The 14,593-nt window shown below is 38.5% G+C and overlaps 1 pseudogene; it reads left to right on the top strand.

The window, feature by feature from the left end:
- The first annotated feature begins 6,369 nt into the window (after positions 1 to 6,369).
- LOC103656786 lies at positions 6,370 to 7,410 on the top strand (annotated as a pseudogene).
- The last annotated feature ends 7,183 nt before the right edge of the window (positions 7,411 to 14,593 follow it).

Below are 14,593 nucleotides of genomic sequence, written 5' to 3'. Positions count from 1 at the left end.
GCCATTAGCCAACATATCAGTGTAGCTCCAAAATTTTAGTTCTTTTTCTTGTANNNAAAGTAGATACACAGATTTATTGTTTGAGTCTCTCCATTGGGAGTATTTCCTTACTCACTGGCATTCGGGGATATCGTTTTGAGGGTCTGCGTGAGCAATCAGTGTAGTTTTAGATTGAATCAGCATGCTATGTGAAATGATAATAAATACAGCCCAAAGTATTTAATTTCTCATTTTACTGGTCATAGGCAATTCCACATAAATTCATTGTTTTGGGTTCAGGTAAAGGTGTTCATAGAAGAATGGTAGATACATACTATGGGAATCTGAACCACTGTTTATGAGATTTTCATGCCTTTAGAAAGGATTTAGACATGATATTTTATATTATCTTCATATTTTGGTAATGGAATACTTAACCTTATGCCTTCATAGATCAGATTACATGTCTTCTGATAAGCAGGTCAGACCACAAGATTGCTTAGTGACTCAAGTTCAAACATTCTGAATCTACCAGTGCCCACCATTAAGCCGGAGGCTCTTGTCAAAGGAGAATCTTTATTGGTAGAAGAGAGCATGATTTCCTCAGATCTTGCCAGAGGCTCCACATGACATCCATATCTGTCACAGACACTTGGAGCATCACTGATCTGGTTTATAGAACTCAAGTAGCTTAGAGGTTTGGAGTGTTCTCAACTTGTTCTTGTTCCCGGCCCATGGAAATTGGCAGCCTTATGGCTTATTTGGTAAATGGGTCAAATTAGTACACTATACTGTGCTATGTAACTTTCACAATGCAGAGAATTGCTAAATAGATTAAGACAGTCATTACTTCTTGACTGTCAGATCTAATCAGTATGTGACCAATTGGACAACATAGTGTCATGTCCAAACTGATATCAAGATGGTCAAGGTTAGTCAATGGCAGTGATGAAGATGACATAACACTGAGGTAAGACAGAGAATTTATACTTCTATTCCTACCAAGTGAAAGAAAACTACATCTTTCATGCTTCATATAAACAACAACACATTTTTCAATTAGATATCTTTATCTCAGGTACCAGAGGTTGTGTTAATTTGCACCTGCAAAGATAAGACATCAGTGTAATTGGAGTCCTCACCTGGTTACTTGACATTGACTGTCATTCTCAAGATACATTTGCCTTATGCAAAGGCTAATAGGAAAGCTAAGTAGAGGTGTAATCATACTGTTTTTTCAAATCTTTGACTGTTTCTTTAAAATTGAAATTTCCTGAGAAATGTGGCTGTCAACTTACTTGACTATTTTGATAGAGAGAGGAAGTTCCACCAGTTCTGTCTGAACCTTTAACTCATAACCCTAAGTTCGATAGGTTGTGGAGCTGATATTGTAGTTCTTCAAGCTACTAAGTATTTCTATTATAAATATGTGTTCAGGACTCACTTGTGCCAAAACTCTATTAATTACTTCTCATAAGGTTTCATTTCGGTCTAGACCACAGGGGTACTTTGTCTTCACAGAGCTTAGGATAAGGTCAGGCATGTTTTTGTGGTACATTCTCTTGCCTGAAGAACTTCTTACATTCCTAATTATGCAAGTCTGCATTAGGCACTGAGTTTCTTCAACATTCATTTGCCTGAAAAAACTTTATTCGCCTTTATTTTAGGTTGACAGTTTCTCTCGGCAGTTGAAAATTTTTCTCTCTTGTTTTGGCTTTCATACATGGTGAAGAGAAATCTGTTCTAATTTCTCATCTTTGTTCCTCTGTTTTTAGTGTTCATTTTTCTTTTGCTTCTTCAAGATTTTTTCTCTGTCATTGTTTTCAGTAGATGGACTCTTATGTATCTAGGTGTATTTTTGAGTTCTGTTATTTTTTTAAATCCTGCTTCCAATTCTCTAAAAATTTGGAGTATGTACTTTGTTGTCTTGCTAATTTTGGTGAATTCTTGACCATTATCCTACCATTATCCTATCCTATTTCTTATGGATCGTTCTTTTCCTTTTAAGATTATAATTATAATTCCAATTACATGTATGTTAGACCATTTGATTAACTTGGGTTCTGTGTTTTGTTTTTGTTTTTAATTTTCTCTCTTCATGAAACTGAAAGTTTACATAAATTTTTTGACATATATTCAAGATCACTGTTTTTTTCCCTTAGCTGTGTTTATTCATTTGATAATCTTGTTGAAGGTATTCATGATTTATATTGTGATTTTTATTTCTTTTTTTAAGATTTTATTTATTTATTTTGAGAGAGAGAGAGCGTGAGAGAGCATGCGAGAGCACAAGCAAGGGGGAGGAGCAGAGGCAGAGGGAGAAGCAGGCTCCCTGCTCAGCAGAGAGCCCAATGCCGGGCCGGATCCTAGGACAGGGGACCATGACCTGATGCCGGATCATGACCTGAGCTGAAGGCAGACACATAAGTGACTGAGCCACCCAGGTGCCCCTGTGATTTTTATTTCTAGTATATCCTTTTCCTTTTTATTTTTTGTTTCCATTCCCCTGTGGAATTTCCCATCTGTCCATGCATGCTATATGTCTTTCCCACTGTTAAAAAATACTTACCACAGCTACTTTACATTACCCATCTGAGATCTACATTAGAGTAATTTCTGTAGCTGGTCCTATTGACTACTTTATCTCTTGGCAATGCTCCCAACCTCACCCAACCTAACTCAATTTTTTATTGAATGCCAAAATTCATGTGTAAAAAAATAGTAGAAAATAAGTTAATTAACATTTATGCCTAGAAAATATGGATCCGGGGTACCTGGGCGGCACAGTTGGTTAAGTGAAGGACTCTTGGTTTCAGCTTAGGTCATTATCTCAGGGTCATGGGATCAAGCCCCACATCTGGCTCCACACTCAGCATGGAGTCTGCTTGAGATTCTCTCTCCTTCTCCCTCTCCCCTTATGCTTGTGCTGTCTCTCTCTTTTGCTCTCTCTCTAAAATAAATAAATAAATCTTAAAAGAAAAAAGAAAATATGGATCCACTTTTGTCAGACTGATAGTGCGTTGAGTCAATCCAGCCGATAGATGGGTTGGGTTTAAGTTTTGTTGTTGGTTTAAAACCCTTAGTGCTTCACATGCTCTTTCAGTGCTGTGTCAGTGTTTTCTTGTCCTTAGTGAACTTAGGGTGCTAGAGTTTTGTCCACTGTTCCTGCTCAACCTTCAAATTTCAGTAGTCCCTGTATGTTGGCACCATAGAGACAATTTCTCATGTTCGTGTCTCTCCTCCAGCAGTAAACTGCTATACTTCATTACTTACATTAGGCTCATAGTAGAGGCAGGACAAGAGGTTTCTTGTCCAAATTCCATCCTAGGCAAGGCTTTCTTACCAAAGTCCAGGGATGAGATCTTTTCAGAATTCATGCCTCTTCTTCATCTGTCAAATTGCTGCCAAATTCTGCCTTATATCTGCTCTAGATCTTAGGCAAGAGAGGGTCTCCTGCCCTTCTTCCCTGGATTTTAGCAGAACTTTTCTTTGTACTGTTTTAGGATCTTGGGTCGATAAGGTTTTGTTTTGTTTTGATTTGATTTTCTGTGCTTATGTTGGCTTTTGCTTCTACCTTTCCAATAGTAGCAGTGGATCTTTGCCCGGTCCCTAGAGGTAGGAAGAAGAATTGTCTACGCACCCACCAATGACAAATAGGTTTTCCTTTTAATACTCACCAACAGTGTTCTTGGGTTGAGAGAGTTTGCTGTGATCCTCTGTTGTGGCCCCAGTCTTTTAAGTCAGCAAGTAATGCAGAACCATGAGGGAGAAATTTTTGTAAGTATGAAATCCTTCTTATTTGTAGGACTCCCAGACGAAATTCTAAACTAATCTGCCCACCACACTCAGCCTTTGTAATTTTAGCTGATTTCTTCTTACCCATTTCCATGGCAGCCATCTCTTCTTCTCCTCCAAAGGTAGAAGTTTCTTTCTCTGCCTCTTCTTCCAGGGACTTGTCACTCTGGTTTTCAGTTGTCTTGGCTACATTATGACCTGCAGCTAGCTGATGACTTAAAGGAAAGCTGAACCTGTGCAGATTATCTTTTTTTCTTTTTCTTTAGATGTTAGGATGCCATAACTTTGGTGCTTTCTACTACCAGTAATACTTTCCATGAAGGAAAGGAGAGGCTAACAAAATCATTTGAAAAATTTGAGAAGTGAAAAAATACGGAAGCTTAGAGATTGTAGGGAAGTCACTCTCCATGGTCTTAACTGTGATTATACTAAAGCAGTGCAATCTCACCAGGGCATCTGGAATCCAGGAGAATCCCAGCTCAGCAAGTTGCTGACACCCATGTACTTGCTTGCAGCTGCCACTCGAGAATAATCTCTTCTACCTTCCTAAAGCCACAGATTCTTGGCAGTGTTTGTCCACAATCTTCCCAGCAAGAAAGACGTGCAAGTGAAGTTTTCAGGACTGATGGATTGATGCCTTGCACACAGCAGAGTTTAGGATGGTGTGAAATATGCTGAGTATCAACAAATAACATCAGGCTCATCTCAACCCATTAAATTGTCATTTCCAGTATAAGCAAATGATTAAATATCTGAATATGTATTTACACAACTGATCTTTGAATACATGTTACATGTTTTATAATCCTTAAATTATATTTAGAGTGTACTATAATGGCCCTGCAAATATCACAGGATATACCATTTTTATTTTATTTAAAAATTACTAAATGAAAATGTCAAAGGGAACTCAAGCTAATCAATTGTTAAAAATACCCTTTGCTTGGCAGGAGTCGTGTAGTATATAGAATTCTATAACTTATTAGCTGAGGAGCCTATGCATTTTTAATAAAATAATTATATAGATTACAAAATGCTCTATGTAAACATAAAATTTTTTTGCTAGATTCTGTGGGTAAAATATTGTAAGTTTATAACGAGATTTTTTTTTGTTTCTTCAGAGCCAGTGCTATGAAGCCCAATATACCCTTTGCATCTATGTCCTCTAAATTCTTAAAAATGTAATACAAAATGAATTAATTACTGAAGAATGCAACAACCCGGATGTCAAAAAACACTACATAAAGAAGCCAGACATAAAAAAAGTATGTACTATATGATTCTATTCACCTTAAACTCAAGAAAAGCCTAATAGAATCCACTGTGACAGAAAACAGAGGAGCATTGCCTAGGACTGGGGCTGGAGGAGGATCGGCTGGGAAGGTGCAGGAAGGAATTTTTAATGTGATGGAAACATTCTATGTTCTGATCTGGGCAGTGCTCACACAGGTGCAGACGTCATCAAGACTTACTGAAATGCAGTCTTCAGTATGCATGCCCTTTACACAAACTATATTGCAACAAAGTGTGTTAAAATAAACAAAAAAGGAAACAACAGAAAGAACTGTCAGATTGACCCAGGGTGGCAAAAGCAGTTTCAGGGAGGAAGGGGTTGAAAGGTCGAAGTTATCGGGGATAGGAGGCAGGGTGATGCAGTTTTCAGGAAAAGCCTGTTAGGAAATGCTCCCGAGAGTGAGAAGTTGATCTGCATGATTGTTATCCTCAAATCTTCTGAAAGAAGTAAATGTTTTCCCTCTGAGACTCAGTAAGGAAGGAAGAAGAGTCAGGCGGAGCGAGATCTTCCCCTGCTTAGACGACTCCTTTCCTCACACCCGAGCGGCAGCTGGACTCAGGCGGGAGCGCAGGTTTCCTGAGTCTTGCTGTGGGGCTCGGGCCACTGTTCCTCGTGCCGCCCACGCACCGCGGTCCACGCGTCACGTGCAGCAGAATTAACACCCTCCCCCCACAAAGATGAGAGTCCCAGTCTTGCCACCTTTCAGCTTTGTGACCGTGGCCACGTTACTTCAACCCTGGTTCAGTTTATTTTTGGTGACCGAGAATTCTCCATGCGAGTGTTAAAGGAGGGAGCGCGTGTCAGGTGCCTAACGCAGTGGCTGGCACGTAGACAGCGTCACATGAATGCACGTGTTTCCAAACTGCGGCGATAAAAGCAAGATCTTTAGTTCCGTTCTTCTTAATCACTGTTCTGTATCTCTTATGTTTTGTGAGAAATGTACAAATCGAATTGGTTCTGCCCCTCCTCCATCTCAGCTGGTGTTAGGAGTCAGGAGAAGTGGTAGAAAGTCACCCGCCTTTCTTGTGTAAGCCCTGAGTTGGTTTCAGGCAGAAAAAACCCGAACTAAGTGTAATTTTCTGATGAGAATCGTGGTAGTCTTAACAATGATCCCCGAAGACCTCCACACCCCAGTCCCAGAATCTGTGAATACTCTGCCCGGTAAAAGGAGGCTTGCAGGTCTCATTAAGTTACGGATCTTCAGATGGGGAGATCAGTTTAGATTATCCAGGTGGATTCAGTGTAATCCCAGGTCCTTATAAACGGGAAGCAGGCAGTTCAGAGCCCTGGTAGGCGGCGTGATGGTGGAATCGGGAGTTTCGGGTGGTTTGAAGACAGAGTCACGAGCCAAGAAACACAAGCAACCTAGAGACGCTGAGAAAGGAGAGAAAGGAATTCTTCCCTGCAATCTCCAGGGGGAATGCGGGCCTGCCAAACATCTTGACTTCAGACTTCTAACAGTAAGTTAACTTACCTTTGTTATCTTAAGGGACTGAGTGTTGTCCGTGGGGGTAGAACTTCTTGGTCCTGACGTGTGACCATGGAGAGGTGAGCCTTCTGCCCGATGAGCGGGTGAGGGCTCTCTCCCAGACGGTTAGGTAGCGCAGTGGAGAAAAATGAACACATTCCACCTTGATGGTACTTCTGCTCTGGAGCCAAGATTATCCAAATGACATCCGTTTAGTCTAAGGAAGGCAACATTGAGCATGCCTTCGTTCTTTATAACAAAATATATCGTGCTCTTTTTTTGAGAAATGACCAAAGCATGAAGATTACAATTCAGCTGTCATTCCTGAAAAGAAAGACACAGTAAAGGTAAAGGAGACTTCATTTCCCAAAGCAGAAGAGCTGAAGGCAGAGCTATTAAAACAATATACCAAGGAATGTGTAGAATATAATGAAGAAGAGAAGAGGGAAGCAGAAGACCTTGCCAGGAATGCGGCCATCCTGCAGGAAGGAGCTGGAGAAGCAGCAGCAGTTAGAGAAGGAACAGTTCCATGCCTTTGAGGAGACGATCCGGAACCAGGATCTGGGAAATGAAAGACTGGAAATTTTGCAGGAGTTTGGGAAGGTGGACCCTGGCCTAGGTGGCCCCTCTGGTGCCTGACTTGGAGAAGCCCTCCCCCATCACGTTCCCCACGGCACCCACGCAGCCTGTGGGCTGTAATAACCGCTGTAAGGCCTGCCAAGCCACCCGTGGTAGACAGGTTCTGGAAACCTGGAGCACTAAGCAACTCAGAAAGCACTCCTGTAATTGCCGGACTGCTCCACGTGGTGGCTCCGCATGCGGTTTCCACAGCTAGCAGGTGCTGACCCTTCTCTTCTGTAGCTGCAGCCATGGGACCATTGTGGATAGAGCAGAGACCATCACAGACCTCCCACTAGAATTTGACTCCAACACCCCCCAGGAACTATATAACCATATTTGTGTACTGTAGCCACTGAATTTAAACTTTCCAAAAAGCTCTGGAATCTTTTTTAGACAGAATTGAAAGTATCACCTGGGGGAGAATGGATTTTCTATTTCTGGTTTGAAAAAAAAGAAATGGCTGTATTTTTTTTTTTCCCTTAGGCAAGTGTGGAAAATAGCCTGATCATGCTAAGACAACTTTTCAGTCTTTCTGCAACTAAAACATTAAGTTGAAAGAATGGTAAAACAAATACTTACATACCCTTTGTTCTAGGTTCACCAGTTAACTTTTTTTCTCTCCACTGTCCTTCTAATTTCTCTGCCAACTTGTTTATTGTTTACCTTTGGAATTAAGGGCATCTATGCAGAAATTTGGAAGCCATTTAGAAAATCTTTGAGTTTTCCTGTGGCTTATGACAATATTAACGAAGCTTATTACACATTGAGAGACCGTTCACTGTGTCTGACCAGATGGTGAGGCTTGAAAACCCTGAAGAATGGTTTTTGTCGGGGAGTAATATTATTTAACGAACTTCAGGAAATTTTTTCCTCTACAAAAAAGTAAAAGGAGGGGGGTACTGTCTGTGGCAATTTGTTGCAGCCATTGGAATCTGCTATGGGTATGTTGGAAGATGGGTGAAGATCCACGAATTCTCTGAAGAAGTCTCTAGGGTCACCTGGAACCTAAGACTACATTCCTGATCCAGTTTCCCTGAAGCTGCTCACTATTATGGCCCCTTTAATTGGAGGTTTGAGATTCAGTGACCATCTCTTCCCCCACCTTTCCTCCCTCTAGGTTGAGAGGAAAAGGCCTCTCTCTCTCCTGCCATCAGACAACTGGCAGTATAACAACCATATTGCTTTTAACTATTCATTTTTTTTTTTAAAGTATGTGCTGTTGGTTACAAGGGTCTAGTTGAACTAGCCATGGAATGACCCAGGGCAAACTTCTCATTTCTAATGGGATAAACATAAAGTTCTGTGTTTTACCTGCAGCTAGAAAGAGGAAGGGAATGGATTTTTTTTTCTCTACAATCTCTAACACGTTTATACTTAGAGGCCACTTGAGACTTAAGAAGGAAAAGGTGGGATAGTTTATGTTAAGAAAAGTGAAATTAAAATTAACACATGCCACATCATTCTAGACAGTGAAAGTTATTTACAGTAACAACTACCTTTTAGGAAGAACTGTTCAAAGGATTGTAGTATATATTTTGCTGCCTTGCAAGTTATTTGAAAGAGCTGAATGTGTTCAGACTAATGATTTTTGAGACAAACCCTGCAGGTTGAATCACTTTAGTGATAATAAAACCTTCACCTCCATAACAAGCTTTTGCAATGATTATAATTTACAAAGGCATGGTTTACAGACAATACTGCATTTAAAACCATTTTGAATTTTTTGTTCTAAATGTAAGAGGAAGGGTAGAAGAAACAGTCCTTTAAGTATTTTTAAATGAAGGTAGATGGAAATTCTTGAAAGTACTTGTTTCAAGGTACTTTCCTGAAAGATGAGGCTACAAGACTTCAAAACACTCAATCTTTTTTTTTTTTTTAAGATTTTATTTATTTACTTGACAGAGAGAACAACAGCCAGCGAGAGAGGGAACACAAGCAGGGGGAGTGGGAGAGGAAGAAGCAGGCTCCCAGCGGAGAAGCCTGACGGGCTCGATCCCATAATGCCGGGATCACGCCCTGAGCGGAAGGCAGACGCTTAACGACTGAGCCACCCAAGCGCCCCCAAAACCCTCAGAATCTTGATCTCGGACAGTTTCTCAACTTCTGCAGGTTGAGAGAAATCAATTGGAAAGCTTTTAGAGTCTATGGGCACCTTATTCTTAGCGCCAGACATTGGCTTAATTGGTTTGGGGTGTGGCCTGAGCAGGTGTTAAAGCTTATTTCTCCCCAGGTGGTTGTAATAGGCTGGCCTGCCTACCTTCCTGCTTTTCTTACCAAGATCTATAAACTGGCTAGGCTCCATCCTTACCCTAGGCTATGCCCGCTCTGTCAAAATGAAGTTGGGCTGGCTGAGCCTTAGGGAGCTTGATGTTCAACATGATACTCCTGCCTCTGTGAAACACAAGCACTAGCTTAGCCTAAGCCTGAAACACAGAATGTTTGGCTCAATATCTTATAAACGAAGTATTCCCTAACTATCTGAGACCCCTGCCATCAGTTTATCTTCCCATAAAATTAGAACCCTTCAAAGGTGAATAAAGGACCTAACAGGAATTCACTGTGAGGAAAGTAAAATGGTCAATGCATTTGGAAAAATCCTCAAGTTAATCACATATTTAGAAACTGAAATTTGAAAAAACTCATTGGCAAAAATCCAAGTCTGACCATAACAATGATAGGAAAATGTACTGTCCTATATTACTGGTAGAGGTGAGAATTAGAGGCTTTATAAGAAAAATTGGCAATTTCTAATAAAATTAAAAATATCTGATTCAGCTACTTTAAATCTGTATGTAAAATCTTTAATTTTTTGATAAAAATGACATGTAGAAATCTGTTCACTCTACCAGTATCTGTAGGAGCAAATGAGGGAAGAAAAATTATTAAAAGCAATACCTATGCCGCACAATTGGGAAAAATAGAATACTATTCAGTTAAAAATGTATTTAATCAATTCTTTTATCTAGTACAAAATGCAAGCTCTTGAGTAGAAAACAAGATGAAGTTGAACGTGGTGTTATAATTCTGTAAACAGAAGATATGAAGTTATATACATGCACAAACGTTACTTACATTCCCCATAAATATTGTCAAACTCTCTACTTAGTAACAAATCTTGTTGATTTGTTAGATAGATACATATCAGATAGATAGATACATATCAGTAGTACTATTGTTACTTTTTTTTTTTCTTGATCCATCCCAAATGGCCTTATTCTCACCTCTGTTGAAATCCCTGTCAGTGTTAGTTACCTTCATCTTGTCAAATGCACCAATCTTTTCCTAGTTCTTGACTGACTTTTCACTAACACTTCTTATCATGCTTGTTTCTACCTTATTGCAAGATACTTTAATTTCTCACTGGGAAACTGGAACGGTCTTCTAAAATGTGTGACATTAGTTTCTCAGCAGAGAAACTCAGCAGAGAGGGGGGTTAAAATACTAGTGGCTGAAAATTGGCTAAACATGAGGATAACTACATATTCAGAGAAAAATTTAAAAAAATTAAATAGAACCTCTCCAAGGTACAGATGAAGTGATGAAGATAAATTCTTTAAAGCAGTTAGAAAAACTACAGATGGAAGAGCAAAAGTGAGACAGTAGACTTTTCAGAAAATATTTAAGGGAAAGGATAATTAATGACTTTTTTGATTTACTGAAAAAGTGCTAATCTATAATTTTATACTAAGCAAGCCTAGATCTCAAATAAGTGTTGGGGGGGGTGCTGAGTCAATAGGTCTGAACTATAAGAAATGTTAATCTCTTCTAGGAGAAAGAAGAAAAATCCTGATATAATAGGATCTTCAGTATCCACAAAACAGAACACCAGGAAGCATAAATATGTAAGTAAACATTAATGACCTCTTTAAAATCTTACTGTAGTAAAATATACATAACACAAAATGGCCCACTGTTACTATTTTAGACTGTTTTGGGTCATTAAGTACATCCACACTGTTGTGTATTCATCAAGCCATCACTATCACCCATCCACAAAACTTGATCTTACAAAACTAAAACACTTTACCCGTTAAAAAATGAATTCCCCTTAGAACTGCTTTTGCTGCCTCAAAGATTTTGGAACACTGTATTTTCGCTTTCATTTGTCTCCATGTATTTTCTTAATTTTCATTGATGCCTTGGTTTAATAGCCTGTTGCTTAGGCTCCAAATTTTTTTTTCTCCAGTTTTTCTTATGATCCATTCCTTGTTTACTATTATTGTGATGGGAAAAGATCCTTGATAGGATTTCAGTCCTTTTAACTCCATTGAGACTTGTTTTGGGGCCTAATGTGTGATCTTTCCAGGAGAATGTTACATCCCATTCTTTCCTTCCCCCTGAGAACTACAGAACTTTCAGGAGAACTCCCTCCAGGTGTCTGCGTCAAGAGACCTGACCTAACTCTACCGTGACCTCTGGCAGCATAATGTTGTGTCTGTAGGATGATCCCAGCCCTCCTCCCTCTCCCCTATTCTGCATCACCAACAAAATGTCTCCCTGGGAAAGCTTAGCATTTCCAGGAAATTTAACTATTTATTCTAATCAACACCTAATAATTTTCCCTGCCCTTCTTTTCTTCCAAGATTTCACTAAAAACTCATAATTTGGTAGGTAGGTATCTTTTGAACTCAGAGGCTCGGTCTTGAAGACCTGAGAACCATTCCTTTGAGATGAAATCTTTGGGAGACCAAGACTTTAACCTTCTTGTCCAGGTAACAGAGCGGGCCTCACATTGATATTGACTGACTGTGTACTTGTTCACTTCTCTCCCTCTATTGAACCCCTTGTACTGCCACATTTCTCCTCCACCCTCTATATCCCCCACATCACCTCCACACAAACTGGAATGGAACAAGGCTCTTTCTCGTACTTTCAGTAGTTGCTGAACAAAATTGGTTTATACCACATTAACTATTGTCTGGCTGTGTTTATCCTTGACACCCCTGCCCCTGGCAACCACTGTTGTGCTTTCTATCTTTGAATTTATACTAGGTACCTCCATAAGTGGGATAATTGAACATTTATACTTTTGTTACTGGCTTATATCTGTTAACATAATGTCTTCAAGTTTCAATTATGTGCTAGCATGCAGAATTTCCCCTTTTAAGTCAGTAATACTCCTTATGTGTATTTATCACATTTGTTTATCCATTACCTGTCTTTGGATACTTGGTTTGCTTCTACATTTTTGCTATTGTGAATAATGCTGTTATAAACAAGGATGTACAAACAAAAATGAAGGTGACTGCTCTCTGGTGTTTGGGGGTATATGCACAGAAGTTGAATTGCTGGGACATATGGTATTTCTATTAGTTTTTAGACCAACTGTTGTATTTTTCTCAATGGCTTCATCATTGTACTTTCCCATCAAGAGTGCACAAGGATTAGAATTTTTCCATGTTCTTCACAATATTTGTGTTTTCTTTTTTGTAGTATTCATAGTAGATGAGAGTTGGTATCTCAGTGTGGTTTTGACTTGCATTACCTTAATGATGTTAGACATCTTTTCATGTATTGGCCATTTGCATATCTACTTAGGAGAAACGCCTATCTAATTTCTTTGCACATTTTTTAAATCATATTTTCATTTTTGTTTGAGTTACAAGGAATTGATATCAAGAATATATAAGCTATCAGACATGTGATTAGCAAATATTTTCTTCCATTAAGTAGGTTGCCTTTTCATTATGTTACTAGTGTGCTTCACACACACACACACACACACACACACACACACACAAATCTATAATGTTCAATCTACATATTTTTGTTGACTATGCTTTTTGGTCCTATCTAAGAAATCAGTTAAAAAAAAATCTATGGTCTTAAAGCTTTTCCCCTATGTTCTAAAGAGTTCTATGGTATTAGCTCTTAAATCAAGGTCTTTGTTCCATTTTGAGGTAATGTTTATATATGGTATAAGGAAAGGGTCCAACTTAATTACTATTTTTTTTTCATGTGGATATCCAACTTTCCCATCATTTGTTGAATGATGAACCTTGTCAAATCAGTTGACCATATATATGAGGTTTTATTTTTGGGCTCTCTATTGTACTTCTCTACATGTCTGACCTATGACACTGCTTGGATTACCACAGCTGTTTGCTTGTTTTTTGTTTTTTAGCTTTACCTTTGTAGCAAGTTTTGCCATCAGAAAATGTAAGACCCTCAGTTTTGTTCATTTACAAGATTGTTGTCACTATTCAGGGTCCCTTGAGATCCCATGTGGTTTTTTGGATAGATTAGTCTTTCTGTCAAAAGCCCTTGGGATTTTGATAGAGCTTGCATTGAATCTGTTGATCATTTTGGGTAGTATTGACATCTCAGCAATATTCTTGCAATCCATTAATAGAAGATGCCTTTCCATTTGTACAATCCTTAGTTTCTTTCAACAAGGTTTTGGTATTTTAGCATGCAAGTCTTCTGCCTCCTTGCTTAAGTTATGCCTAAGCATTCTTTCTGATATTATAAATGGAATGGTGACCTTCATTTCCTTTTTAGACTGTTAATATATAGAAATACCACTTTATTTTTTTTTTTTTATCCAGCACTTGACTAAATTCTAAAAGGGACTTTTCTCACATATGTAACATTTACAGATGACATGACCTTACATGTAAAAAGTTCTGAACAGGTAATTTCATCTGAATGCCTTTTTTTTTTTTAACTGCTCTGACTAGGACATCTAGTACTACGGTGATGGAAGTGGCAGAAAAGGCACTCATTTTGTTCTATATTAAAAAGGTTTAACATGTGAACATTATAATTAGCAATTGTAGGTTTTATAGCTTATGTAAATGCAAAACATAACAGGAATATGACCAAAGGAGGGGGAAATAGAACTACAAAGTTGTAAAGCTGTTGCTGTGCATGTGAAAGCTATATAATTGAAGACACACTGTACCTATTTTAAAATATATATTGTAAACCTATAGCAAACAAAATTTATCAGCTTGTTAGCTGCACTTCAGAATTTCTTCTACAAGAAGGTAGAAAAAGGTGGAACAGTAGTTAACAAAAAAGGGGCGGTGACAATTTTAAAGATAACTATTTCAATTATATTAAACTGAAATGGCCTAATATTCCAACTAAAAGATTGTCAGGTTAGATTAAAAAAACAATTGTATCCTCTCTCCCAATACTCCTTTTATGAGCAAAAGACATTTGATAGGTTAAATATGAAAGCTGAAAGAATATAACAAGTTATTAAGTAATATTTGACTAAATTAAAGTTATGTAGACTTCAGGAGAAATACTACAAAGGATATGCAGGATCATTTCATAAAATTGTCAGTTACAAAGAAGCTACTAAAAACTGTATATGCACAAAATAAGTGTGAGGAGAAAATTGAGTAGAATTATAAAGAACCAGACAATTCAGTTACAAGTGAGGAATTCAACACTTTGCAGTTCATACACAGACAATGACCCTGAAA

Source organism: Ursus maritimus, unplaced genomic scaffold (assembly GCF_017311325.1).
Source record: "Ursus maritimus isolate PB19 unplaced genomic scaffold, ASM1731132v1 scaffold_28, whole genome shotgun sequence".
In the NCBI taxonomy this organism is placed as follows: Eukaryota; Metazoa; Chordata; class Mammalia; order Carnivora; family Ursidae; genus Ursus; species Ursus maritimus.
This window is presented reverse-complemented; position numbering and strand designations above follow the sequence as displayed.